The 24,601-nt window shown below is 42.6% G+C and overlaps 1 protein-coding gene across 14 annotated transcripts in view; it reads left to right on the top strand.

The window, feature by feature from the left end:
• TIAM1 (TIAM Rac1 associated GEF 1) overlaps nucleotides 1-24,601 on the top strand; it is a 243,876-nt gene that overhangs the window by 32,155 nt on the left and 187,120 nt on the right. For 2 of the 14 annotated variants that reach the window (XM_077342515.1, XM_077342522.1), the window contains exon 2: nucleotides 11,716-11,813. The exons of 9 other annotated variants lie outside the window; for them this stretch is intronic. The gene's annotated coding sequence lies outside the window, so the exon portion shown is untranslated. Of the gene's footprint in view, nucleotides 1-4,007; nucleotides 4,162-9,433; nucleotides 9,617-11,715; nucleotides 11,814-24,601 lie in introns of those variants that run through there. 3 more of the 14 variants (XM_077342514.1, XM_077342520.1, XM_077342513.1) reach the window with 3 other exon arrangements.

Raw genomic sequence — 24,601 nt, 5'->3', positions numbered from 1 at the left:
AAATGTCTAAAATATCCTTTTTAGGTGAAGGAAGTTCTGTGTAGGAGAAAAATATAACAGTTGGCTTGTGTGGTAGATGGGTTTCTTGGAAGTTATATGTACATTAATATAAATAAAGATACTCTGAAATGACAAGGAACTGTTGTATTTTAGTTTCCACCTGTATATTAAACTATAATATCGCCTGTTTGGTTTACAAAGCAGACACTGTTGAAACCACACTACTGAGCGTCTATGGGCCGAAGGTAGAGTGAGGTTGCCACTTAAACTCTGACACCTATAAAATGCTTTCATTCATTCTATGAGCTTTACTGGGGGATTGTATGTTTCATTCTAAACTAGTAAATTTCCTTTAATCTGATATGATTGAAAAGAGGTGATGGTTAATCTGCTTTATCTATGACTCTAACAACTAGGGCTAGAGGACTGCGCCAGCTCGCCTCCGCCTGCCTAGCCCAAGCCTCCAGCCATGACTCCAGGTAGGGCTGTAGCCCGGTCCTCTGTCAGGGTCCTCCGCTAGTGCCCGTTCCATTCCTGGATGCAACAGGCTATTTCCCTAGTTTTATTATATTTATATACCGCCCTCCCTTGTGGCTCAAGGCAGTTTACACTGAAACTTTTGTAATACAGTACAATATAATAAACATCCTGATCTGAATATATGACATTTTTAACAATAGGAATTTGTACCAAAATAAGAATAGTTTACAATTTAACACCCAACAATGGAACATTATATTTTTACTGCACTGTTCTTCTGTGGGTGCAGTTGATGGTGGGAGGGGCCTCTGGGCTCTGGTTGGTTGTTGGTTCACTTGTCTCAACAGAAAGCCTGGTGGAAGAGCTCCATTTTCCAGGCCCGGTGGGATTGTTTTATCTTGGGCAGTGTCCTAGTGTCATTTGAAAGTTCATTCCTACAGGTGGGAGCCAGAACAGAGAATCCCCTGGCTCTGATTGAAGTCAGACGAGCTTCCCTGGTGCCAGGGATTACCAGCTTGTTGATGTTAGTGGAGTATTGTGCTCTCTGGGAGGCATAGATAGAGAGGCGGTTTCTCAGGTACTCAGGGCCCAGACCACATATGGTCTTATAATTTTATTATTTATTATTATATAAAGCATTTACAGAAAAGTTGAGAAAAAAAAAGCGACCAGCTGATATGGTTTGCCATCTCTTTTAACATACATATTCAGTTCCCATCACATATTATTCCTAATCTAGAAATTTTTACCATTTTTCTTAGCCAAGTGATTGTTAATACATATGAGAATATGATCTGTTATAAGAATATATTCTGTTATTATCTTAAATGATATAAGGTCAATCCCCTTCATAAATTGGCCCTGACCTAAGAGTTACTACTGCCGTCTTGTTAATACCTATGAAGTATGGCTTGTCATCCTCTTTTAGCATACATATTAACATACATATTCAATTCCCATCACATATTGATCCTGATCTAGGAGTTATTACCATCTTTCTTAGCAGAGTAGTTGTTGATACATATGAGAGTATAATCTATTATAAGGATATATTCTATTATTGTCTTAGATGATATAAAGTCAGTTCCCTTCATATATTGGTCCTGTCCTAAATGTTACTGCTGCTGTCTTTCCCACCGGAAGCCAGGAGAATACTCCATTGTTCAACTCATCCTTCAGGTGGTCGCAGAAAATGAAATTGTGTTTTTTTCCATAGTAGAGTGTTTCTGATTGTCCTTCTGTCAGGGCCAAAGAAGTCTCTTACTTGATTCTTGCTTGCAGTTGCCTTTGAGTAGGCTCTGTATACTTTATCAATCTGGATCTCTTCCTCTGGTCGCGCAGGAATATCTCCTGATAACTTCCTGGTTGCTGTCACTTTTGAATAGACGCTTTTTATTTTGCTGATCCAAATCACTTCCTGCTCTGAATAGACTTCCAGGTTTTTGGTGCTTTCCTTCCTTGAATCTGTTTTCCCAGGTTCTTCAAAGGTACTTTGGGTTTTTACATCCCTAGCTCTCTCCCCATCCTGTTGATTAACTTCCAAACATTGAATTTTCGTTTGATTTATTATTGGCTGAGCTATATCAGCTGCTCTCTCCAGACCGTCGGCTCCGTCCAAAAGCTCCCCCTTAATCCCACGGATTTCCTTTTCCAGCTTATTGACTGCTTTCAGTATCTTTGAGTTCCCTTCGCATAACAAATGGAAAAGCTGTGCCTTAGTTAATTTCTCCATAGTTCCAGGCAGTCACAAATTATAAACAGAAAGTCTCGTGTGTTCTCGTGGGAGCACGGGCGATCCCAAGTTATCAGTTTGTCGATCTCCGTATCAAGTCAGCTACCCCCACTGAACTTTTTCCAACAAAACTTCAAAGCTATCTCTTTGTTTGGTTAGTGAGTATAATTAGCTGGGAGTCTCTCACTCGACGAAAGAGGGAATTCACTTGTAAATTGGTTGAGGAGGGGGGGGGGGAAGAGCTTGTGGGAAAAGAAAGGGAAAAGCCAGAAAGCTTTCAATCCTTACTGTTGCAGACTTCAGCTTCTGTCAGCGCTCCTGTCAATCTGGTAAAAGATGGTCTGGGAAGAATGTAAGGTCAGCTGGTCGTTTCAAGCTTGTAAAATTGTTTGCGACAAGGGCGCCATCGTGACCTTGAGCACAGGCCGCTGTTGATCCGGGGAGCTCGGTCCCCCTACCTCCCCACGGATCTGTAGGACCCTCAGGATGCCGTTCCCGGTTCCTGGGGTGACTGGCGAGCAGATTTGCGTATCTGCTCAGGTCAGCCAGGTGCAGAAGCTCCTGACCCTCGGCATGGCTTAAGAGCTGAACAGAAGTCCAGCTTTTATGGCGCCATCTTCAGTCGACTCCTCAGACCACATATGGTCTTGAAGGTGATTACCAGAACCTTAAGCCTGAACTAGTAATCAACTGGTAGCCAGGGCAGTTGTTGGACTGTGGACTGGATGTGGGCCCTTCAAGGTGTCCCTGTAAGAACCGTGGCTACATTCTGGCCAAGTTGGAGTTTCCACGTCAGGGATAAGGGTAGGCCCACATAGAGTAGGTTGCAGAAATCCAGCCTAGAGTTGACCGTCACCTGGATCACTGTGGCTTGGTGTTCTGGTGCCAGGTAGGGTGCTAGTAGTCTGACACAGGTGGAAGAATGCTAGCCAAGCTACTCTTGAGGCCTGTTCCTCCATGAGGAGTGAGGTGTCAAAGATTATGCCCAGGTTCCTGGCCGAGTGTGCAACTGATAGTTGTACCTCATCCAAGTAGGGCTTCCTCACCTGGGCCTTTCCTACCAAACCACAGGACCTCCATCTTTGAAGGATTAAGCCTCAGATGGCTCTGCTTGAGCCAGCCTGTTACGGCTTCCAGACATCTTGCTAATGAGTCTGGGGGTGAGTCACGGTGGCCGTCCATCGTGAGGAAAAGCTGAATGTCACTGGTATATTGATGACATCCCAGTCCGAACCGAAAAAAGCTGGGTGAGAAGGCACATAAAGATATTGAATAGGATTGGGGAGAGACTGCTCCTTGCAGCACACCAAGAAAAGAGATCAGCCATTGAAGGGCTGTCCCTTGTATCCTTGCGCTGTCAAGTTGGCGGGCTAGTAGCTCATGATCTCCTGCGTCAAATGCTACTGACTTGTCAAGTAGTATTAGTAACTCTGACCCGCCTTGATCCATCTTGCAGCGGAGGTCATCCATCAGGGCAACCAGTGCTGTTTCAATGCCATAGCCGGGCTGGAAGCCCAATTAAGACAGAAGTTTCCTCCAGGAATGTTGTCAGTTGATCCGTGGCTGCTCTTTCCACCACCCTCCCTAGAAATGCTAGGCGCGAGACAGGGTGGTAGTTGGTGGGCTCCTGCAGATCCAGGGATGGTTTCTTCAACACAGGCTATACCTCTGAGGCTGTATTAATGATTAGGAGACATTAAATATGTACATTGTGGAGTTTTTATTTGAATTTGATTGAAATTTGAATTTGCTTGAATTTGCAAATGACTTTGTTTTGTTCTTTTGTTTTGTACAGGGGCATGCTAGTTATGCTTCCAGTTTGAACCCCAACTTCTAGCATGTTTCATCACTCAGTTTCTGAACTTAAAAGGCTGCTGCTATGACTTGTCCACTCAGCTGGCTTTAATTACTGTGAAGCAGTCTCTGCTTTACTTGCCTGTACAAGCTTGGTAGGGGTCTTGGTTATTTATATATTTATGGACTAAATGGCTGGTTCCTCTTGTATGTGCTTAAAATAGGCCTTTCCCTAGCCTCTTAAATATGCTGTATGTAAGTAAGGGAAGAGAAGATGTGTGAAGATGTATGGAAGGGCTGGAGTTTTAATCTGCAAGTGTTCATAAAAGAGATGCCACTGTTGTCTGGCCAGGAAACCTAATATGGCTGCATCCTCCATTAACATCCCACATTTTTAACATTCCCATATATTTTACTCTTTCTTGATGTTCAGGGTGTTCATGGAAGACCTTTACTTAGCAAGGATTAGTCACCCTGCATTATCCATTTTTTTAGTATTTACATTTGGTGGCACTAGCTTTATTTTCTTCCCACACAGTGTACAGCAGCAAGCATTGCCTTAGTAATGGCAAGGGTAGCAGAACTACTTAAATCATCAAAATGCTGCAAATCTTCAATTTCTGTGGTTATATTAAAGCCACTATTGAAATTATGGGAAGAATTGTTAAAGGAGCCCAAAGATCTGTCTATAACTGGTGATATCTGGACCTGTTTCTTCTTTCAGGGGGATATATCCTGTTTTATCTGTTAAAGATCCTTTTGTTTGCAGGAAGCACTAGGATTTTCTTTTCCTCCATCACACATTACAGAAATGGAGAAGTAATTATTTCTGAGCTCCTTAGCTGGTAAATCTCTGTAGTGACTAGAAATGTCTGTCTACCCAACCCTTGACAGGATGTGGTAAAGGATAATTTGGTTTTGTTAATCCCAACCTGTGTGAAATTGGAGGAACATATAGCTTCCATGGAAACAGTTAGCCCTTCTGACTTCCAACTGCTGAGCTCGGTAGAAGGTACCATCTTGTGCAAGAAGGTATCTGTGGTTGCTAAATGGTTGCATTCAGTGTTGCTGCATCATGTTCATGACTGATTGGTACAGGATTGATTGTATTACAGAATGGTTGTTCTTGCACCTGCTCTTTATAGTTTTCTGTGTATTTAGCAGAGTCACAAAAAACACATTTCTTCTAGTTCAAAAATGAATCCAGTGACAAGAATGGCAAGGGAAAAGTCTGAAAATAATATGTAACAGTCAAAAATAGTTTTCTGGTGAACCTAAAGTCAAATAAGATGAACTGAGAATTTTCTAGTATATGAATGAATGCTATCTTAGAATCATAGAATCATAGAGTTGGAAGGGGCCATACAGGCCATCTAGTCCAACCCCCTGCTCAACGCAGGATTAGCCCTAAGCATCCTAAAGCATCCAAGAAAAGTGTGTATCCAACCTTTGCTTGAAGATTTCCAGTGAGGGGGCGCTCACCACCTCCTTAGGCAGCCTATTCCACTGCTGAACTACTCTGACTGTGAAAAACTTTTTCCTGATATCTAGCCTTTATCGTTGTACTTGAAGTTTAAACCCATTACTGCGTGTCCTTTCCTCTGCAGCCAGCAGAAACAGCATCCTGCCCTCCTCCAAGTGACAACCTTTCAAATACTTAAAGAGGGCTATCATGTCCCCTCTCAACCTCCTTTTCTCCAGGCTGAACATTCCCAAGTCCCTCAACCTATCTTCATAGGGCTTGGTCCCTTGGCCCCAGATCATCTTCGTCGCTCTCCTCTGTACCCTTTCAATTTTATCGATGTCCTTCTTGAAGTGAGGCCTCCAGAACTGCACACAGTACTCCAAGTGTGGTCTGACCAGTGCCGTATACAATGGGACTATGACATCTTGTGATTTTGATGTGATGCCTCTGTTGATACAGCCCAAAATGGCATTTGCCTTTTTTACCGCTGCATCACACTGCCTGCTCATGTTTAGTTTACAATCCACAAGTACCCCAAGGTCTCGTTCACACACAGTGCTACCTAGAAGCGTATCCCCCATCCAGTAGGCATGCTTTTCATTTTTCTGACCCAGATGCAGAACTTTACACTTATCTTTATTAAATTGCATCTTGTTCTCATTTGCCCATTTTTCCATTGTGTTCAGATCTCGTTGAACTCTGTCTCTATCTTCCGGAGTATTTGCCAGTCCTCCCAATTTGGTGTCATCTGCAAACTTGATGAGTAGTCCCTCCACCCCCTCATCTAGATCATTAATAAATATGTTAAAAAGTACCGGGCCGAGCACCGAACCCTGAGGTACCCCGCTACTCACCTCTCTCCAGTCTGATGAAACACCATTGACAACAACTCTTTGAGTGCGGTTCTCTAACCAATTCCCTATCCACCTAACGATCTGAAAATCCAGATTGCAGTCCTTCAACTTATCCATCAGAACATCATGGGGAACCTTGTCAAAAGCTTTACTAAAATCCAAGTAAATGACATCAACCAAATTTCCCCGATCCAGCAAACCTGTTACTTGGTCAAAAAAGGAAACTAGGTTGGTCTGGCAGGACCTGTTGGAGACAAATCCATGCTGACTTCCTTGGATCACCAAATTGTCCTCCAGATGTTTGCAGATCGCTCCCTTTAATATCTGCTCCATTATCTTACCCACAACAGAGGTCAGACTCACTGGTCTGTAGTTTCCCGGGTCATCCTTCCTCCCTTTTTTGAAGATCGGAATAACGTTTGCTCTTTTCCAGTCCTCCGGGACATCTCCAGTCCTTAAAGAGGTTCCGAAGATGATGGACAAGGGCTGTGCAAGTTCTCTGGAAAGTTCTTTGAGTACTCTCGGGTGCATTTCATCTGGACCAGGGGATTTGAACTCATCCAGTGCAGCTAAATGCCTCTTGACAACCTCTCTATCCATGTTAACCTGCCACCCAGACACTGTCCTTTGGCTACAGCCATCTCTAGATGTGCCTAAACACTTTGACCTGTGGGAAAAAACAGATGTAAAATAGGCACTAAGCCTTTCTGCTTTCTCTGCATCTTTCGTTAGAGTTTGTCCATCCGCACCCAACAGCGGGCCTATTGCCTCCTTTACTTTACGTTTGCTCCTCACGTAACTGAAAAATCTTTTCTTGTTACAGTGGGCTTCCCTGGCTAATCTTAGCTCACTCTCAGCTTTGGCCTTTCTGATGATTGATCTACAGTGCCTAGTAACCTGTAGGTACTCTTCTTTAGAGCTCTGTCCTTCCCTCCATTTCCTGAACATTTTCCTTTTCTTTCTTAGTTCCTCTTGAAGTTCTCTGTTCATCCAAATAGGCTTCTTAGAGCTCCTGCAGTGTTTTCGTATTTCTGGAATAGTCATTGATTGAGCATGCAATAGCTCTTGTTTGAGTAGCGCCCACCCTTCACATGCTCCCTTCCCTTCCAGCATTCTCGTCCATGGTATGACACTCATCATGACTCTGAGTTTATTAAAGTTTGCCCTACGAAAATCCAACATCCGCGTCTGGCTACAAGCTTCCTTGGCTCCCCATCTCAAAAGGAATTCTATGAGGACATGGTCACTTCCCCCTAGGGTCCCCACCTCCTTCACCTCATCCACCAACTCTTGCCTGTTGGTCAGTATTAAGTCCAGTATGGCTGAACCTCTTGTGGGTTCATCTACCATTTGATAAATGAAATTGTCAGCCAGGCAGGTCAGAAACTTGCATGACTGAGGACGCTTCGCAGAGTTTGTTTCCCAGCACACATCTGGGAAATTGAAGTCACCCATGATGACACGGTCCTGCCGTTTGGATATTTTCTCAAGCTGCTCACAAAGTGCAGCATCCACATCCTCTCGTTGGTCAGGCGGTCGGTAGCAGACACCAACCACCACACTGTTTGTTTTCCCCTCGCTTATTTTCACCCAGATGCTTTCCACTGTAGATATGCTCTCCTTCACTAGAATTTCCTGACAGGGTAAGCCCTTTCTTCTTCTTTAAGCTGGAAAAGAAAAACTGACTTCAGTGGACTTCTGATGGTAAAATTAGTACAAATTAATCTTTGTTACTTTAAGAGACTTTGGTACTTCCTGCCTTTTCTTGACAGTTTTAAATGTCTGCTCCCCTGCTCCCCGAGACTAACGGTGGGCAACACTTTAATTAAAAGCATAGTAAAAATAGATTACTGAAAAAATAGGGAAGAATACAGCTGCTAGGTAAAGGCCATAGCAGGATCACTGTGCCATTTTAGCCTAGGCATGTCATGCATACAACGATATAGGCTGGATATCAGGAAAAAAAATGTTCACAGTCAGAGTAGTTCAGCAGTGGAATAGGCTGCCTAAGGAGGTGGTGAGCTCCCCCTCACTGGCAGTCTTCAAGCAAAGGTTGGATACACACTTTTCTTGGATGCTTTAGGATGCTTAGGGCTAATCCTGTGTTGAGCAGGGGGTTGGACTAGATGGCCTGTATGGCCCCTTCCAACTCTATGATTCATATCTACTACAGGTGACCTTTTACATCACTTCATCTCCATTTACTATAAGTGGAGGTGTCTGGACCTGTTTGTTCTTTCAAGGAAAGCTTCCTGCATTCTGTATGGAGTTGGACTAGATGACCCTGAGATCCTTTCCAGATCTGTGATTCTAAATGGTGTGCAGCTGATTATGGTACTGGAAATTTGTCCAAATGGAAGGACTTTAGTCCTTGTCAAAAGATCTTTAAGGTATGAGAAGTAAGAGGATCCCACCATAGGTAACTATGGGAGAAAAGATATAAACGTCTTTTGTGTTTGAATTTTTAACTGAGGTCCATTCCGCACAAGTTTAATGTAGCAGGAGTGTGGCAAATTGTAATCACTACTAATATGCAGTTATGCATGACGTCGTACACAATCTGCCACACTCCTGAAACAGTCCCGCTAAAAGCGCTTCGTTGTAGTGCTTCCAGGGAAATCCCAAAAAGTGGATTCACCCTCTGGAAAGCGCTACACTCTTGCAAACAATCTGCAACAGTTTCGAAAAAGTTCTGTGCATTACCGTTGCTGCGGTTTCAGCAAAGTCCCTCCCCCTGGCTCTCTCCTCTGAACTTCCGGCGAAGTGATCGCCATTTTTTTTTTCTCGGAGTGAGTGGAGAGCAACGAGCCGGCGAGCCTTCATTCACCCAGCAAGGCTTCTCCAGCTGCAGTCCCTCCAAAGAGCTGCTTTAAAGCTCCCCTCAAGTCACCAAGCACAACACAGCCCCGTTTGCAAGTTCCCTTTATTTTTGGCCGAAAATTGCGCCCATGCACGGGGGGGGGATTTTTTTTTCACTCGGGGGAGCATGGCAACGATGAAACAGCAGCTCACATGCCAGCTGCCAGCTAGATGGGTCTCTATGTTAGGAGGAAGCAAGGAATCAAGGCATATTCGTTGCAATGTGTGTTTTTCTTTTTTTTAAAAAAGTGTTCTTAAAGGGAAAGGGGCTTTTCCGGAGCATGGTAACAACCGCCCATTGGCTGCTTGTTTGATTGACGGCCAGGGGCAGGACAAAGCATGGAAAAAATCGCTTCCTTTCTAGCAATTTTCCCGAGACCGGAAACCTGTGGGAAACGATTGAAACGCAACTGGATTCAACTACAAAGGCAGGTATGCGTTACGCCGAATTCCACTATTTTAAATTCCGTATTTTCTTTCCTTAAGCAATTTGCCACATTGATCCTTGTGCGGAATGGGCCTGAATGTTCACCCTCTTAGGTTATATTCTAATACTATATTCCAAACCAGAAACCCAAATTCTATGGTTTATGCTATTATCAGCCTGCTCATTTCTAGCCCTTTCCTTGGCTTGATGAAAATGTATTTTTCAGCACTAAGTCCAAGTTCAAAAAAGGGAGTAAGAATTAAATGGTTGAAATAAGTAATATGTTTACAGTGGGAATATGTTGTTTCTTCTGTAGAGCAAATGCTCTTCATTATGCGAACAACTTTATTTCTTTAATTCTACACACTGTACCCATCGGTACGATTGGTGCTAATACTTTTCAAGAGACAAAGCTACCAGAAATGCACCCTTTGAGAACTTCATTTGCAGAGGTGTCTTCCTGAAATATTTTATACTTCATCATATGAAGAGTAAAACTAGTTCACTTCACTGACTTTGCAGCCTGATGGAGGATCTCTTGAAGTCAGCTGTGCCTTGAGTTAGTTGAGATGCTGTAATCACCTTTTGGCTGTAAAAATCCTTGGACTGGATATGCATTTAGTTAGATTCTGCAACTTTACCTCACAGGGAAAGTATATTCTATTCAACTGGCAAAGATCCCTCAAAATAAATGGCTTCCGTATTTTCCCTGCCCCCCCATGTTTTAAACAGTGCAAATAAAGAGGATTTACCTGCATTCTGGTTGTCATAATTTAGGGGAAAAGATTCCTATTCATAATGATAATATGTTGGATTTTGACCCAAGGCTCTTAAATCAGTTGTGTATTCAGATGGCTTATTTTCCCTTTTGTTTTTCAATGTGATAACCTTGTTGCTACTGGAGCCTGAAAGTCTAATGCAGTAGTTTAGCTTGTTGCCTCAGGAGTATACCCCCTCCCCACTTAACTCTGAAAGGCAGATGAAAATTGAAGGTCATGAGTATGTATGTGGGGAAAATAGATGCCTGTAAAACAAAACAGACTCTTCCCTGTTCTCCTTCTCTATGTGTTTATTAAACAGCAATGTGTTGTTTCATTTAATTTGTGTTAAATTTCTGCTTGCACTGAATTCAGGCCAAGTTCAACCACTGATTTGAACTGGGGCGGTAATAAAATGTATTTTGCATCTTGGCCTGACTCTACTTTAAATGAAATGTAACTTTTTATTTAGCCCATTAGCAGCGATAAAATAACCGGAAATAAAATAACCATTTTGTGGCTCTTACCATGAAATGACATTTTGAATTAAACAGGCTCTCTTATCTTGCTTTTCCCACCCTACCATGTCTGAAGTCTGGCTGTAGTTACACCCAACAGCCTGGTTAAGAATAGATGCTTATTCTTAACTACTATCATATATCTGCTTCATAACATGGAGTAGATCCCAACAGTTCTCAGCCATGCATTAAGCATTTAAAAGATATCATGTGACCCATGGGGAGGTGTTTCTATAGTCCTCCATTCTGCTGTATTTCTACTGAGTTGCTTAGGAGGGGAAAGTACAGAATTTTAAATGTTATGGGTAAAGCTATGGTCTCAGAGCCTCAAGCTCTGAGCATGGAGCTGTGACATGAAGCAAGTATTGGCCATTTGTACTTCCTCTTCTAGCCCTATTCTACAACACATTTTTCTTGAAGTTTAAGTCCATTGCTGCAGTGAGACTTGCTGTGTTAGGCATGCTTAGGTTTGTAGATTTACAGCGCCAGTACTATGGGATTTACTCTCAGGTAACCTCTGATGGGGCTGAGTTGCCTGTTCCTAGAACATGACACAATACTTCTGTCTTTAAGAAAAAATCCAGTTGTTACTTTCTTCACTCTGAACAAATTGGGTACCTGATGAAAAGAGTGACTCAAAGAATTCTCTGTGAAATGTTCTCATTGTTTGCGGATAAGAGGAAAGACAGGCTGATTATGGAGCATGTTGGTTTATAAACTAAATCAGAGGTTCCACATCAGACTAAGAATCTGACAGCTCTAAGGAACAGTCTGAAGTGCATAACTGGATTAATGTAAACCTTTTTTCTCTTTACTGATCTCTTGCAGGTTTTTAAAACAGGATTCTGGTTTGAGAAGCTTTGACTTGGTTAGCCCGGGCATTCTTGATCTCTTCAGATCTCAGAACCAAAGCAGGATCAGCCTTGGTTAGTATTTGGATGGGAGGTTTCCATGGAAAACTAGGGTTATGATGTGGAGATAGGTAGTGGCACACTACCTCTGAAAGTCTCTTACCTGGCTGCCAAACATTCCTGTCTGCGCTGTATACATGCAGTAAGTGTAATAATAATTATCTGGAATCAGAATTGGTGGTCCTGTTGTAGACTGGTGGTGTGCCAGTGATTATTTTCAAGAAATATGACATGTATCCCTATGTGCAGTTAAACATTTACCATTGGCAACATGGTACTGTAGAGCTCTTTTTATTTTTTGTGGGATGTAATTCATATAATGTTTTTTATCTCTATCATCTGCTTCACAGCCGAGCAGCATGGTTTTATACAGAAGTAACACACTGCTTGCAATTTAATGCCTTCCTGTCTTCTTTGCTTGCCAGTTTTCTCTATCACTTTTTTAAAAGCTCTGTAGCACTGGTTTCAGTGAGGAATATTTAATTATGATGTCCAATTCCTTAGAGATGTAGAGAGAACATGGGACAGAAAGAACAAGGAATGTTTATTGGTTCTTATTCTTGTGTCCTTTTGCAACATTTATATTTGTGTGTACATGTCAGATTAATAGCATAGTTGCACTTTTCTAAGTCCAGTGAAGTCCACTCGGTTTAGGATCGCATTGAACAATTTAAGGGGCATGACAAGTGTGCGTTCTGTTCTTTAAGGAGCCAAGACTGGCTGTGGATCCCATTGTAATTGCTACATCTGGTGATGTCCCCACACAGATGGGTGCCAACCACCATGGACTTAGTAATGGCTCTTGCTCTGTTAGCTTTCTCTCACTCCCCATTTCTGCTGTGCTTTTCTGTTATTTAGAATACTAACTAGGCTGGCATAAACCCAAGCGTGGTTAGAAGTGCTAGAGTGTTATAAATTCATACAAGTGCCTCTAGTGTTAGAAATGTTATAAGTTCGTAATCATGATGTATTCTCTGTACTGTTATTACGAATCTTCATTGTAAACCGTCCTGAGCTGTAAGGTAGTATATATAATAGTAAGAAATAAATAAATAAATGGTAATAATTGCCTTCCTCTATTGTATTTTTGTTGGGTTGGGTTCTTAAGAACTGTAATGTTGAGCCAGCTTGGTGCAGTGGTTATTAGATTGGCATTCGAATCTGGCATGCCGGGTTCGATTCTGCACTCCCCCACATGCAGCCAGCTGGGTGATCTTGGGCTCGCCACAGCGCTGATAAAGCTGTTCTGACCGAGCAGTGATCACAGCCCCCCCCCCCCCCAACTCACAGGGTGTCTGTTGTGGGGAGAGGAAAGGGAAGGCGACTGTAAGTTGCTTTGAGCCTCCTTAAGGTGGAGAAAAGTTGCATATAAGAACGAAGGTCCATTCCGCACAGGTTTAATGTAGTAGGAGTGTGGCAAATTGTAATTGCTACTAATTTGCAGTTATGCACGACGTCGCACACAATCTGCCACACTCCTGAAAACGATCAGCAAAAAGCACTTCGTTGTAGCGCTTAAAGGGAAATCCCAAAAAGTGGATTCACCCTCCGAAAAGCGCTACACTCTTGCAAGCAATCTGCAACAGTTCCGAAAAAGACCTGTGAGTTCCCATTGTTGCGGTTTCAGCAAAGTCCCTCCCCATGGCTCTCTCCTCTGAACTTCCGGCGAAGTGATCGCCATTTTTTTTTCTCAGAGTGAGCAGAGAGCAACGAACCGGCGAGCTTTCATTCACCCAGCGAGGCTTCTCCGGCTGCAGTCCCTCCACAGAGCTGCTTTAAGTCACCAAGCACAACACAGCCCCGTTTGCAAGTTCCCTTTATTTTCGGACGAAAACCACGTCCATGCACAGGAAGGCGGGATTTTTTTTTCACTCGGGGGAGCGTGGCAATGATGAATTGCCAGCTCAAACACAACCTGCCAGCTAGATGGGTCTCTCCGTTGCAATGAATCAACGCAGATTCGTTGCAACGTGTTTTTTTTAACCTGTCTTAAAGGGAAAGGGGCTTTTCGGGAGCATGATAACGGCCGTCCATTGACTGTTCGTTTGAGTGACGGCCAGGGGCGGGACAAAGCACAGAAGAAATCGCTTCCTTTCGAGCGATTTCCCACAGGAAACCTGTGGGAAACGATTGCAACACTACTGAAGTCAACTACAAAGGCAGGTATGCATAATGCCGAATTCCACTATTTTAAATTCTGGAACTGCTTAGTGTAAACAATTGAACACATTGATCCTTGTGCGGAATGGGCCTAACTCTCCTCCTCCCCCTCTCCCTCCTCCTTTGTCTTTGTAATTCATTTTTACCCTACCTTTCTCCCCAATGGAGACCCAAAGCAGCTTACATAATTCTTCTCCAGTGTATCTTTACAATAACCTCCTGTGGTAGGTTAGGATAAAAGTGTATGACTGGCTTAAGGTCACCCAGCAAGCTGGTCCTAACTTAGATAGCCAAGGCAAGCCTGATTCCATCAGATCTTGGAAGCTAAGCAGGGCTGACCCTGGTGAGTGCTTGATAGGAGACCTCCAAGATTTGGGATGGAGTTCCTCCAAGGAACACTAAGGGTCGTGATGTGGAGTCAGGCAATGGCAAACTACCTCTGAACATCGTTTGCTTGGCAGACAAGTGATCCTTGTAACTCCTGGCTGTACTGCACACATGCCATGCAATAAATAAATAAATAACCCAGAAAGTTTCCATGGCATGAGTGGAGTTTAGAGCCCATTACTCTCAGATACTGGAGTGACACTCTTAATGACTACACTGGCTCGCTACATTTGTATTTATTTGCTGCTCATAATTTACCAAGTTAAATAATACAATCAAATGAAATAACAACAACAATAGATCCCAGACTGGATATTCCATTGAAATACAGTTTCTTCTCAGGCTGAGCTTCTTAGTGGATTATTTTCCATCCCCCCCTTGAACTTGTCGTCTGTGTTGACTTGACAGTTCACTGGGTTTGAGCCAGAAAAGGCTTCTCTTTTCAAAAGCTCATATTCTGTTCCCTCATTTAGCCTTATTGGAAACCGAAAGGGTGCTTTGTATTTTTCAGAGTACACCATGGTTGGTGAATTGTACCTTGTGCATCTGTATTTTTAGCTACATAAAAGTAAAGGTCAAATGTTCCGGCTTTTCCTTCATAGGCAGATTTTAGCATAATTACGATCCTTTCTTTATTTCAGTTATCTAGTTGGTGTTTGGGAGCTCAGGACTTCAGACTCCTCTCGTTTGTACAAGCAAATACAGAGGGGTGCAACAGATGAACAGGCATTGAAACACCATTAATTTCTCAAAAGAAAAAAAAGACAATGGGAAAATTACTTTTTGAAGCAAAAAGCAAGGACCTCTTTTAGTAACAGTGCTTATTGTAAGTAATAGCTGTTGTTCATGCAGGAGGTGGAGGTGGTTGTGTGAGGACAGATAGCATACACCTGAGCACACTGGGTTAGTAGCTTCAACAATCTTTTCTATTCGATGCCTGGCAATTCTCCTTTTTACAGTTCCTGTGCCATATAACTTTTTTTCCATAGAGGCTCCTTGGTCCCATTCCTTCCTTTCTCACCGGTGGAAAATCTGGTTGAATCTATCCCATTGGTTTTTGGACGTCCTTGCAATCTCAGAACAAGGGGTCAAACTGGATGATACTATGTCGAATCCACTATGGGGATAGTGCCATTTAAAACTTGATTTTTAATTGTCCAATATGCTGCCCATGCTGGGGAGCACAGCTTGGGTGGATGAGGGGCTCCTGTCACTGCCCCATACTGTTCTGACAAGCTGTTTAATTTTTTCTTTTTTTAATCTTTTAAAAAAAACCTCAAGTTACTCTGCATTGCATGGTGAACTTGGGGATGTAGTGTTGCTTAGTCTGGCAGTCCCACAAGTGAGTGCATGTGGAGTCCTGCTTGTGCCATTGCGTCTCCTGGGACTCCGTTCACTTGTGGCAGCACCATCCGTGCAAGAAACAGTTCCCTTGCTGAGTAGTGAATGATGAAAATGGGCCTGAATGTTCCCTTTCTGCCTAAAATCCTTTCATTGAGGTGTGAACAAGTGCAGCTCTTTCAGCATTGTCTATGCTTATGAGTTCTTGTTAAAATTGGCTGAGGCACGGGTTACAGCCTTCACGACAGAGAAGTCGTGTAAATTCCTCAGCCTTGGTGTTGAGTTGTGGCTTCCTTTTCCTGCCTCCAGTTCTGCTCTTGGCACCTCAGATGAATTGTGCCTTGTGCTTACTCTGAGGCCATCTGCTTTCCTTTGCTCCCGCTGCATTCTGATAGGACTGGAAAGGTGTGTCTGAAGGCTTGTAATGCAGTCTGACAAGTCCCTGATGTTAAAAGGGAACTCTGTTCTCTTTGCTTTCCAATGATACGTTTAAAAGACAGTAGTCAGGCTGAAAGAATCTGTTAGAAACACATGATATAGTAACAAAGACATCCCTGTCAGTTGCTAAATTCCAGTGTTGCGTAGGTTTAAATTTCAGCTAAGTCTGTACATTGTATGTGTTTTGCAATAATACTTCTGAACATCAGGGGAAACAGATTCATTTGGATCAATCTTGATTAATTACAGCTCATGCTTGTCTAGCATCCTCTTGCATAAGCTAGATCCCAGGGTTGGTGAGAGGTAATTTCCTCCTCCCATGCTGCAGGTAATGCTAGAGCAGTTTCCTGATCCCCCAAAGTCCTATCAAGCTTCTCTTAGAAAGGTAAAATATTAAACATTTAAATGGTAGGTATTACTTTAACCATGAGTATGATATTGAATATGTTTGTTTAAAGTTGGTGTCACCACACTCCGACAACTTCCTGCGTGTGCCATCTTTCTTGCTCCGGAAAGGCAATTGGCAAACATCTCAGTAATCTGCATGAACAGTGTGTGTCATGAATTCCGTGCGTCCTCTAGGCTGGCATGGAGGTGGAGGAGGTTTTACTCAGGTTTGCATTTGTATAGCCCCCCTGGCATGTGTTTTCAACTGCACAGTGGATTGCACAGCTTCTGATTCACCCGCCATGCAAGGAAGCTGTGAAATGACTCAGAGGTGGGTTGGCATTTGCATGAACTGTGTTCTGCTTGAGTCATGTTGCACTTCAGTTGCATAGCAGGCAGGTTGCGTGCTGTGAGAGCTGTCCTCAACACAGTTAGAAGGTCACACTATCAGCAAGAGCTGATTTACAGCCACTGCTGTCATGCATGCAAACTGGTCTCTTTTGAGTCCATGTCATACAGTGGTAACTCAGGTTATCATGATACTTTCCAACTGTAATCCAAGCAGGAGAGATGGCATGCACTGAAACCAGTGATGACTGGAATTCACAATAAAATCAAAAGACATTCTTCTATGTGAGCTGGCCAGTGCAGAATTTCGGTATACAAATAGTTGATTATTATCTTATTAACCGTGGGCCTAAACATATGCAGATTTAAATGCTTACTTCTGAAGCAAAATTTATTTTTCTCATCCCAGTATCACTTACAAGGAAATGAAACATAGACATGTAATTACAATTATGCATATATGATCAAGTATTTGTTAATGTTTTAAAATAGATTTTTCGGGGTATCCCTCTCCATGCTCTTCTCAAATGCATACTTTTACATTGAACTGGCAGTTGGCTTTCTTTAAAAACACACACAACACCCCACCCCCACACACCAAAACAACATATTTTGTTGTCTTTTGTCCATGAATTTTAGCTTTCAAAGGTATCTGGAGTACAAACCAGTTGCCTAGCAACCTGTTCCAGTTTAGGATTGTTGGTGAAAGGGTCAGGAATTTAACTATACTGGACAAAGAGGGTTTTGGCCATATTTATTTATTTATCTATCTACAATCATATAATTATTTTCTGTGTCTAGCTAGCTAGCTAATTTAGACTTGTATGACCACCCCCTCTCCCCAGATACTGGCTTGCTGTGGTTTACAACATATAGGTTTTACAATTAAAACATTAGTAATTAAAACAAGCAGTTAAAACAATTAACAGCTAAAAATATAAAGTGTTTAGGATTCCATAACCACTGATCTTGGCTTACTTGCAGATATTACTTTAGTTATGGGGAGAGAACTCTTATTGGCTCTTGTGGGAGGGGACCAGCTTGATGATGTTCTGTAGTTCACTGGCCCCAATCAAATGCACTTATTTAAATAAATAAAATGATTACGGTGGCAATCACAAAAACTAGCCACAGGTTTAGATGTTACCAAAAACCAACAAACAGTGTATTTCGTTCCAAAGTGCACTAATCAGAGAAGAGGAAATTCATTTGTTGAAAGGGTCTTCTGTGGCAAGAGATGCAGATTATAGCCATTGCACGCATATATTTGGGACTGCCAGAGGCTGAGAATATGGGAATGGTTATTAGGGATGTGCTTTCAGATATATCCTCTCTGAATATATGTTTGAAAAAGACTTTATTGGTAATTTTTGGATATATTCATGTCATCAGATGGGGGTTTTCAGGTAAAAGGGAAATAGATTCTGAAAAATGCTGAAAATATTCTAACTTAGCCATGCATACCGGAACCAGTGTTTGAAGGCTCCCAGTACTGTGTTGTTGTTGATTTTTTCTTCTGACTGTGTCTTCCCAGATTCAGTATTGGTTTGCAATGCTGGTTTTACATTTAGTCTGTCCTTTTAAATTGGTTTTGTTAGTCTTGCAGTGTTATATTCATTGTACAAGATGATTTATTTATGGTTTATGGTAGATTCTTGGGCTTGATATTGCCTTTGATTCTCATGTTTTTACATTGGCACAGATTCTCTGATTTTAAATTTGTCAAGCTTGCAGCAGCATTCCTGTTCATTTTGGCTTGAATTATCAGGTTATGTATTTGTTCTGCCATACTGTCAAATCGGTTCTGCCTGCGAGTCCCGGGTTCAGCATTGATTCTTTGGCTTGTTGGTTTTGTTGGCTTTGGACCAAGGGCTGCTTTGCTTGCTCATAGTCCTTGCCTAGGAGAAACTATGTCATTCTTCCCCTTAATGGAGGATGGCTTGAGGGAACTCTTTCAGGGGCCCATAGAATTTGACCTTTTGGTCCAATTCTCTTGGAATTTGGAGGTTATTTGAAGGACAAGCACCAGAAGTTCCACTGCAGATTTGATGCAATTTGGTCAAAAAGCAAATTGTCCACAGACATTTACCTTAGGGAATAGTGGAACAGAATAATATTGCAATTCTGTCGGGGTGGGGGGAGAATCTGAGTACAAAACAAGTATTTGGAACCTGATAAACCTGGTTTTTCTGGCTCCCTGATATCTAGATCTGAAAAATACTGATTTTTTTTTTGAGCTGCACATCATGGTGGCTATAGCTTGTTATGTATTCTAGCATGTACCCTCCTCATGCACGTTAGACTGCACATAATTTCCTATTTCCTGGAGTCCCTTATGGCAGTGGTCCCCAATCTTTTTATCACCGGGGACCTGTCAACGCTTGACAATTTTACTGAGGCCCGGAGGGGGGGTAGTATTTTGCCGAGGAACATCACCGCCACCGCCTGAGCCCTTGCTCCACTTGCTTTCCCGCTGGCGCCCCTGACTTCCCACCGCCTGCTGGGCGGCGCTGTCAGCAGACCAGACAACAGGCGGCAATGCTGACCTTGCAGCATGGTAACAACTTCTACAAGCTAGGCCATGAAATCGAAAGGAGACAATACATGTGAAAGAAGAGCATTCCAAGATGGATACACAGATGTTAAATAAGCAGTACCAAATCATGGCAAAGACTGAGTAAAAAAGCAAGCAATAACAATTCATAGGTCACAAAGGGTAAAAAACAACATCAAATCATGGCTGAAACTTGGTTCTGACAGGAGTGTGTTGGTATTGGTTGGGACTTGGTCGAGAGCATGGCCATCTGGCTGGTATATCATCTGCCCAATGCGCTGCCAGATGCCCTTCCAAGACTGCTGGAGGTGGTGGTTGCCTGGGCATTGCAATTCCCCAGGCTTTTAATCCTGGGGGGCTTCAGTGTTCATGTAGACACGCCATCCCGGGACTTAGCTAGGACCTGGTATCTTCCATGGCGACACTAGGGCTCTCGCAGTTTGTTGCTGGGCCCACCCATCAGGCTGGTCACACACTTGAGGCTGGTCCCCAATTGGGTGGTGGGCGTATTTTTGCTGGTACAAAATGCATCTGCTGGGGCCCTCACAGGAACACCATGGAGGGTCCCATATTCAGCCTGTGCTGAGGCAGCTGCATTGGTTGCCGGTTGCTGCCCGGATCCGGTTCAAGGTCCTGGTTTTGACCTTCAAGGCCCTTCACAGTATGGGACCCACATATCTGAGGAACTGGCTGTTACCATATGCCCCCTGCAGAGCTTTATGCTCTGCGGGTTCAAATCTTCGGGTCGTTCCTGGCCCCAGGAAAGCACGCCTAGCCTTGACCTGGCCATCCCCCTAACCTAGCACCCATTGTATTCCTGAATGCAATGGGCTTGGTCCATAGTTTCAGTCATAATCTTGGGAGAAGTGGCAATGTGTATATCCACAGTGAACTAAAAATAAATGGTCTGTCCAATTTTCAAACCAGGAACTGTCTTCAACTTTTAGTTGCAAAACAAACTGGTTCAGTGCATGATATTTGTAACATGGTAGAACAGCCCCCCCCCCACTACAGACACCAATTTCACAGGGGATTTCCAGCTGACTCTACCTTTCCCCCAAGTTTGATGAGGATTGGATTTACAGGGTCTGAGTTACACCCCATCCTGCATGAAGGTATACCCAGGTAAGTGCTTTCTCTGGAAATTACAGGTGCAAATTCAGAAAACCCAGGAATGTATCGAATGGATCTGTGCAAGGGACCTTCCCCAGATGCTCCTTTACATGTCCTTGAAATTAAGTCTTTGGCCAGTGTTATCTAAACAAAAATCACACAGCGATGTGCAGTTGATGCTTCAGTGCGAACTATAGCCTCCTTGATAATTCTGAGGAGATATGCCTTGCTACAGTCAACAGCTCTCCTACCAGAGACGCATGCTTATGTGGAGAACTTACCTTTTGAAGGCTCGTCCTTGTCCCTAATCCTAACTCTCTCTAAGGGTAAAGCCGCATCTGCTCAAACTATTATTTGGATTTTTATACCGCCCATTTTTTGCGGCTCTGGCTGATTTACATGGAACACTGCATAAACAAGCTATAAAAATTTTCAATAGAACACCACAATCTAACAGTAACAATTACAACACAACATGAATACCAGCAACGCTGGCGAGATCAAATTGTTCAGTCACGGCAGGGTTTCTGAGGGGGGACCAGCAGATGTTCCAAGTCAGTCGGCCTCAAGCAAATGCCTGGTGGAGGAGGTCACTTTTGCAGGCCCTGCAGAACTGTGGGAGTTCAGGCAGGGCTCTGATTTCCTGTTGAAGGAAAGGGAGGTTTAGGAGAGATTTTGGAGGTGGAGGTAGATGGCTCCTGTTATTAAATGGTGCTCTGAAAGAGTGTTGAAATACCAAGTGGTACAGCTTCAGAGAGTTTTGGTTGCCTTTATAGGGGGAAAATTATAATTAAAAATTTGCAAGCATCTTGTTTTATTGACTCCCCCCCCCCCAAAATGTGCACTCTGTCATGACAAAAGCATCTTCCCTGCAGTTTCCATGGTAAATACTCCCCCATAATTGAGTCACAGATGCAGGAGATTATATAAAGGAAGCACATTTCTGGGTCCTAACTAGTAAAGTTGTCTCTGTCAGAAGCATATGTACTTTGAGTTTTTCTACAAGAAGCATGACTTGGAGTACCATACTGACAAAGCTGTTTGACACAATAGACATGCATCTTTTGATTACCAGAGATGATGAAAATTGTTCTTGCCATCCACTTCTGATAAAGTGATTCTGTTAAGGAAGGATGACTTTGAAAATAGCAGAAGTTGGGATTAAAAATCTGTGGGAGAGAAAATTTGATTTGATTGTGTTTACACTGGAGAAGAGCTGTTGTGGGATGCATTTATTATTTTCTCTTTCCCCATTGTATAGCAGAGATTTCTAAGTTTCTTGGTGAAGAATGTATGTAATTTGAAAGATGCCACAGCAGAGCAAATACTAATACAACACATTGGCTTACTTACCTTTACAGTTTGCAGAGGCCCTGGACAAATAGTTGGCTAAGACTCTGCTTTTACCTACTCTGTCACCACCTGCATCATACCTCTTCAATCCATTGTTTAATGGATTGTTAAGTGGTCTACCATTTGAATGATAAATGGTATCAAGCAGATAATAAAATCAGAAGTTTAAGCTACTAGTGGATCATTATTCAGCAATGATAGGTTTTTATCTTGTCCTTACTGTAGAAGACTGGTGTTTGGGCTGAGTTTTGATATGCTCTGATTATACACCTTTTTGGAAATTGCTTGGGAGCATCATCTTATCAATGCCTATATTGTTGAAAGTTATTTAGTTGTGCTGTGGTCCATACATTTTGGCTGTTCCTGATAACCAACCAGAGACCCAGACTGCTCCAAAAATGAAGAAGCAAGGTATGATGGATTTAGTCCTCCATCATAGGATTTCCCTTTTAAGATTGTTTTTAGCTGAGCAATCTTTTTTTCTTTCTGTTTTGTCATTTTTTGGCTGTCCCAACCAGTCATTGGAATGTATATTGGTAGATGCTAATCCAGCCTAGAGAACTGAGAAGAGAGGCTAAAATTCTTCCTTTATCCTTGTTTTATAATGACAAAAAGGCTGATGGTAAATCAAAATGAACAATCTATTTTATTTCATGTTGAGGGAGTAGGAATCAGGTTTAGGATTCATGAGTTGAACAGACAACAGGAATGAGGTAACTTTGTATAAAAATAAACACCATATAATTTGTCACAAACAAGTAATTGGTTCTGTTATTCAGATAGCTCTTTAAAACTTGAGAAGAGAGATTTCTTGGCAGGCTTGGCTTATATAAATAAGCATAAGCTTCTTGGTATCACAGACATGTTGGTGGAGCCAGGAACATTCAGACTACAAGTTCCAGTTTCTTTCCTTATCCACTAGCTAGGGATCACCCCTGACTTCTGGGAGCTTGTTTTCTCAGACTTGATTGGATCAAACAATATCCCCTTCACTAGGAAGTATTTCCCTCAGTTTTGATAGGGACTTCCCACTTCCCTAACCCAGGATCCTCCTTTCACAGTCTGCTTCATTCACTCACTGTTGATTGTCAACTATCAACTACTAACTGACTTTCTCAATTGAAGAATATCATTTGACTCCTCTGCCACTCAAGATTTGCAGACCGGGTTAAAGCCATAACATTTCATTTATTGAGATTTAATAGCTCATAGGTCATACACCTAAAAAATCAAGATTAAAAAAAATCACAGTAAAACAGAAGTTTGCTGCATCAACAACCCACTTACTGTCTGTCATGCATAGCTGCAAGTTTATGTTATGTGTAGATGCACACACAAAAAAGACTTGCTTGGAATCATGATCATAGTTTATTTCATGCCCTTTTTGTACTTACAGTTGGGAAGGCTTTTCCCTCAGGTGCGACTGACTATCCATCCTGATTTTCTTGTCATTGTTTTGCCTTCACCTATGATGGCATGTGTTAGTTTGAGTCCTTGGGGAGCTACTTGCTTGATGAATACACCCCTGCTCTCTGCTTTTAGTGCTTTTTGGTCTGCATTGCACTGATTCAAATTGAAGAGAGGATGAGAATGGCCAATGAATGGGCAGCCTGTCTTGCATCAGGGAGCCTGGAATATATGGCTTTTTTGATCTCTTTGTCATTTGAAAGACTGAAAGCAACTGGGATAGACCTATATAAGTTAAAATAGGCCCAAAATGTCAGTCAGTCAGTAACCTTTTATGGGCATAAAATATGTATAAAGGTAAAGGTATCCCCTGTGCCAGCACCGGGTCATGTCTGACCCTTGGGGTGATGCCCTCTAGTGTTTTCATGGCAGACTCAATACAGGGTGGTTTGCCAGTGCCTTCCCCAGTCATTACCATTTACCTCCCAGCAAGCTGGGTACTCATTTTACCGACCTCGGAAGGATGGAAGGCTGAGTCAACCTTGAGCCGGCTGCTGGGATCAAACTCCCAGCCTCATGGGCAGAGCTTTCAGACTGCATGACTGCTGCCTTACCACTCTGCGCCACAAGAGGCCCATAAAATATGTATAAGACATATAAAAATAGGGTTTAAAATTTCAACAAAATAATAAAATAGGCCATGGGGTTACACAACCAAACAGATCTTAAAATGATTAAATAAACTATAAAAGATAAAATACAAGGTAGGCAGCATATTATAAAAGCATCTTAGTTAAAACTCTGGTAACTAAAATGGTTACCTCTGGGTCTTTGTCAGAGAGCAGAAATTGCAAGGTCATAGGTTTACTTACAGAAGGCTTGTTTCCCAGAAAAGCAACAAAGCTGTCATCCCGACACTGCTCATATAAGGGGTAATCTAATAAAATGTGTGAGACAGAGTCAGGGCAGCCAGAACCACACGGACAGAGTCTCGCATGGTATGGGATACAGTGGAATCTTCCATCTAAGACCTTTGAGGGGAAAGCATTCATTCGTGCCAGGAGAAAAGCTCTTTTCAGGGGTGGGACATCAAGAAGATGCAAATATGTAGGCATAATATTTCTCTGCATAGTGATGCCAAAGAATGCTGGTGAGCAGACTCGAGGCTGGGTAGGTATGAGTTCCTGCTGCTCATGGTCTAATATTCTCTGTTTAATAATCCGGAAGATACATTTTTCTTTCAGAGGTAGAAGGGAGTTCAGATTGATGCCAATGGAGACTAATTTTTGTTCAATAGCCTGGAACCATCAAAATT

Source organism: Paroedura picta, chromosome 6 (genome assembly GCF_049243985.1).
Source record: "Paroedura picta isolate Pp20150507F chromosome 6, Ppicta_v3.0, whole genome shotgun sequence".
NCBI lineage: Eukaryota > Metazoa > Chordata > Lepidosauria > Squamata > Gekkonidae > Paroedura > Paroedura picta.
This window is presented reverse-complemented; position numbering and strand designations above follow the sequence as displayed.